Source organism: Mizuhopecten yessoensis, unplaced genomic scaffold, assembly GCF_002113885.1.
Source record: "Mizuhopecten yessoensis strain PY_sf001 unplaced genomic scaffold, ASM211388v2 scaffold10603, whole genome shotgun sequence".
NCBI classification, from domain to species: Eukaryota; Metazoa; Mollusca; class Bivalvia; order Pectinida; family Pectinidae; genus Mizuhopecten; species Mizuhopecten yessoensis.
The window spans coordinates 788,092-794,124 of record NW_018408629.1 but is presented as its reverse complement, the minus strand read 5'-3'; positions in this window follow the sequence as shown (position 1 = coordinate 794,124).

Sequence of the window (6,033 nt, the reverse complement as noted above, 5' to 3'; positions counted from 1 at the left end):
GTGATGCGGATTATAGGGAGCATACCACCAAATACATTACAATCTATAATAATAATAATAATAATATATATTCAGGTAAAATAGGCATGTTATTTAAGGATTAACTTATTACAAGATATCACAATTTAGAATAAAATATATAATTAAAATCACATTGCAGCTTGTAAATAAAAAAAGAGTATTTTGTATTAAGACTGAGAATAATAGATCTGACCTAATAAAAGTTTTTTTTTAATTCAATCATTCAGAGACGTATAATACACGTCTCTGAATCATTGACATATATCACAGAATATAAAAATCTAAAAAAAAGTCTGAAACACTGTAAAAAAAGGCAGATATTAATATAAAATGAGTCAAAATGAGACAGACTATTTTAGTAAATGAAGGTATTTATAAATTAATAGATCGCATAATAGGAGTGGTGGTGATTGCCATTTACTTAGGATTACCCATAAAAGCCACAAAGTGGCTGATTTCCAATGGGGTCCTTTAAAAATGGAAGAAGAAAAAAATGAAGAAAATCAATCGGGTAACGGTTCAGATAGCACAGAATAGGATATGTGTGTATGTATAATATATGTATAACACTACAAAGAAATGAACACGCTGTTTCTGATTAATATTTATCTCGTGACGTTTAAGAAACGTGAAGCTGTTATATGTTCTCATATGTGACCTAACTCAAACGATTTCATACTATGTCATAGTGAAGTTAAGAGAGTAACTCTCATGGAAGCTGGTACAAAGACAAACCAGATATAGGTCACACTCTAACGTTAGGTCCATATATAGCGTTAAATAACTTTGTGGGTTGGGATGCAATGAGAAACACGCTTAAAGATTTCTTTCCATGAAATTTCGTCAAATGGAGTTCTTATAATATAAAAGGGGTTTGGCAATCATAGAGTAAAAGTGGAAAATTAATTTTGCATTGCGAACATTTTGTTATAATTTCTCAAAAGAGTAACAAGTATAGGACAATAAACCGAAAGGGTACACCCGTTTTGAAAACAGAAGTGTCCATTCCCAACAGGTCATTGCAGTTACACAGATACATGATCCAGTACTTCTTCAAAACAAAATGCTTTTCTTCTTCATATGTTTACCGTAATCGCGATTTCAATGTAGACGGTGTCATAAAAACAGACATTTCTGCGACAAATGCTAACACGTTTTTCTGATCGTATATGAAAATAAACATTTTGTCTCGAACGAAAATCATTCAAAACCAATTATTCAAAAACATTATTTATTTCATTCTTTGAACCTCAAACTTTTGAACAGTATTCATGGGTTAGTTTAGAAAAGTATTTTTCATCGACTAATGCATATCTACAGCACAACACATTCGTTCTTTAGCCACACTACAAAGATACTACCTCGCCTGTATCTCTTTAAAATCGAGTATCATATTGTAACGTTTATGTTACCTTATCAGCCAGAAATACAAATCAAATCTTACAGTATATTCAATTGAATTGATATGTTATTTGTACTTATTTTGATTAACTACTATTCATTTTATCTATATGTGAGAAGAAATAAATCATTATGATATATTGCATTAAAGCAAGGATATAATTTGTTCTTGAAACGTATCTGTTCACACAATTTGAACAAACTTTTATTTTGAAAACAACTTCACAAAAGCTCCAGACTTAACTAAACATCGATGCGGCTTTATCGCGATCGTATACTGCCAAAAGTGTGTACGCTAGCGTACATGTAACTTTTTCAACAGTTACTCCCATTCAAAACTTTAAACATATACGTTACCATTCCCAACAGATACATTACACATTATATTGGTCAAGTGTTACACTCATGCTACTTAACATTATCACTAAAACAAACTTTAAACCGTTGTGATGATCACTTGTGATCAAATATATGAACCTATCTCATATGTTCACATAACAAAGTCGATTTTATTTACGAAAATAATGCGCCAAAACAGAAACGTGACCAAAATGAACATATGTTTTCCAAGTGACGTGACCCTTTAAATCACATATCCCATGCTTTTCTTTCATAGCTTTTCACTAATTAATCATTATCATATATGCATTCAAGCCTCTGGATTTCCTAAGATTTGAAGATATTCCCCTTGGAAAGTAAGCCAGCTGATGCAAGTACAGTTTGTAAAAGGTCTAACTACATATTGTTCCCATCAAAATCTCACGAAACCAAACCAGGGTCTAGAGTATCTTTGTTATAAGCAATGATTATAGAACCATTTACAACGTATCTGTTTATAACGTAACGTATCTGTTTATAACGTCTCTGGTAGGCAAAAGTTTTTACGTCAGCAAAATTAAATTCGCTCAGTATTCACTTTAAATTTACACATTGTACAACAATGTCATAGTCCAGTTTTATTTTGTGAGCTATACAAAATTCCCACGACAATGAGTACAGTTTTATCAGACAAATACAGGTCACGCTTCTGTTGAAGTTTTAACGGACTACCCACGAATACTGTGTGTCATGCGGGATACTTGATATATGCTAACGTAATTAATATGTCGATGGATTTATATGAGATATAAGACACCTTTAGTCAATATACCAAGATGTTTTAAACTTGTATTCACCGATAATAAATGCCTGTATTACGGGTGTTTTGTTTAATAACGTACGTGGAAAAACATTTTACGACAGTAGTTAATTGTCAAAAAATCATATTTTAGCTTAAATTATTGATATTGAATTAATCAAGTTTGTGTTTAGACATAAGTAAACTTAAACTATGAAGGGAAAAAAATGAATTTTAACTAAACTGAAAAATTGCAAAGCTTTTGGTATCAGAGTAAGTGACGCGACAACGATTATTCGAGTATATTTGCAAGGTATGGTCAACCTCTATGGACATTTAACGTTAGCGCCGGCCCCCGCTTGGAATTTCACAACAAGATAAATCCAAAAAGGTATGGGTATAGGAAGCTTTAACCAGGAACCGTTAGTTTCAGATTCGTTTTAGGATAAATGGGACCTCATTGACTTACACCTGTGTGTGTTAAAGGTGCGGTAATACAATTCCCCTAGAGCATTTAAATGACACAATCACTATAAAATTATATCATCATTGTATGTACCATATTCCAACTATTATTTTGATAACAAATATTACACTATTTCAAGAAAGAATTGTTCTTTTTATTGAAGATTTAAGCAGAAAAGTATGTGAAATTTCATTACTAATGAGAATATTTCTATTTTCGACACGTTAAATTACATAGTTCTAAAACGAGTTTATTTTTCATACCTGCTTAAAAGTTGGCTACCAATAATATCTTTCAACATCAGGAATTTCAAGAAAATTGACAGCTGGTAAAGTCATATAACACGTTTGATTCAAAAAAAGAAAAGCCTAACGTTCTTTCCACTTTTCCGTTAACCTTGTTTCTTCATGACCAAATGTGTTTGGGTCTTGATATTTGGCAAACAGGTTGTTCATAACGTTGATGACCTTGACCTTCGTTCAAGGTCACACAAATCAAATGTGCTGAAATATATTTTTTGTATGGGGAGTCAGACAAGGATACCTTTCCTCGATACTTCCATACCAAATCGTGTTAGCCCACTAGATGAACCAGTTTTGCTGAAGTCGCCCTAGTAATAAGGAAGAGTTGTGAAGACAAAAATTTCTAACAAAGAGCCATAACTGTTTAAAAGGGGTCGAAATGAGAAAAGTACTACCCTGATGCACGACATCAGGAGGTAATTACCATATCTGTAAACATTCATTGAAATAGGCCCAGTAATTTATGAGGCAGACAAAGGTTCTTCTTCTACAAAGGGCCATAACTTCTCTTTAAAGGTTCGGAATGAAAACATACTATTTGGATGCACACTGTCAGGGGGCAGTTACCATATCTGTAAACTTTCGTTGTGTTCCATAGTTTTGGAGGAGTTGTCAGGACAAGTCTTTGTTTAACAAAGGGCCATTACTCCGTAAAAAGGGTCATATTGAAAAAATGATACCTCGATGCACACCATCAGGTGGAGGTTAAATTATTGTATTATGTCTGAAAACTTTCGTTGAAATTGACCCCTTAGTTTTGGAGGACATGTCTGAACAAGAGGGCCATAACTTTGCTAAAAAAAAAGGATCAGAATGAAAACATAATAGCTGGATGCATAACTTGAGGTGGTAGTTAACATATCTGGAAACTTTCGCTGAAATTGGTCCATTACTTTAGAAGGAGTTGTCCGGACAATCTTTTTCTACGAACAGACAGACGGACGGAGGACAGGCAAGCTGATTCCAGTATACCCCATAACTTTGTTGCAGGTGGTATAATAAAGTGTATAATAGTTTTAATATTAAGATTATTTTATTGTTTTTATATAATTGCATATCTTTATCTATAACACAATCTCAGCCTTAAGTAGTTCTCCAGAGGAAAGATTACTTTGGCAGAATACATATTCATGAGTTATAACTGCGGCACATAATTATAACTTAAAAACATGCGTTAGATAATAAAGTGTTTGGTATAGTTAAAAGTATCACTACGCTTACTTCATATATACCAATATGACATATTTAGTACCAAAATAACAGTAATTTTATACATTGTACACTATCATAATTCATTTTCAAAATAACATTCGCCTGTGACATTTATCTGTCATTTTGTTAGGATATCACCGCCACTCAACCTGGTGTTATACAAGGAGGTCTACTACGGTTATCAGTAGCAATTATGAACAATCATTTATGCAGTTATTGATCATTTTTATGTTTTTTCATATGACAAAAGAATAAAAAAATCAAAATGGGGGCCAAATGTTGACCCCGCCTTTTACCGTACGTTTTAAATAAATAAAAAAAGTTTTCTTTTTGGGGAACATATCAATGTTGAAACAGTGAACTACAGTTTTGACGCCATATCATAGACGGTGGAAGGATCATGCGACATGATTTTCGGTTAATGGCGCATGATAAGTGAGAATGGGCGATCAGGACTTAGCAAATGACCCGATATCCCCAAAAGAGATAAAAAAAAACAAAAAAAACACCTGTGTCATCAAAGAAATAAAAGCACTAGGCCTAAGGAGCTGAACAATCTGAAGATTCCTTGATGATAAAGACAGTAAAGGACCTTAAACGGCAAATTCCAAAATCCTTATGACATGCCCACTGGAATTACATCAATTGCAAGACTCGCGAGATAATTCTATAAAACTGGGCGTGCATTTAACATAAACGAACAAATTGGGATGGCCTCCCCTTGACCTGCTCCTAAATAAAAGGTTAGCTACATCCCTGAACTGGGTTACCCCAGGGCTCCGTCCTTGGTCCGAATCTCTATCTTTAATATATATATCACTATATATGATATTGGTTATGGATTTCACTACAGATCAGACTCTTTCCTGATTAAATAAGTATGTATCTTACAGTTACATCAGATCAAGATGCATTATTCCCCAAAAGATACCTTAATAAATAAGTTATATGATGGGGAGAAATAGAAAATGGTATTCCATGAAAATGCAAAGTATTGTTTATCACTAAGCAAAGATACCATGTGCATCATCAGTATTTCCTTCATGGCCTGGCATGTGAACGAGGCAAATTGTATAGGGGTTATCGTCAATTCTGACTTGAAATTGGAATCTGATGTATTTATTATAATATTACCAACAAAAGAAATAAGACCATTGCTTTTTAAGACATAACCTTAAACTAACACCAACATATCACTTACAGAACAACCTTATAAAAGTTAGGTTCGACCTCAGTAAGAATGCGCTAATGAAGTATGGGCCCATATAATAATCAAACATGTTGACAAAATTGAGATGTCGCAGCGTGGGGATGCAAGTTTTGTCATAAATCGCCAACGTAAAATATTTAGTGTTGGCAATATTTTCGAACAACGTTAGGTTGATGTTGATCATTATTACATAGAAATATTGATGATGTCGATTGTGCAAATAATATTTACTTGAAATTAAATATCACATGAATTGAATCTGAAATTTAATTTGTGTGCATGTTATTTTGTATTTGAAGTGCTT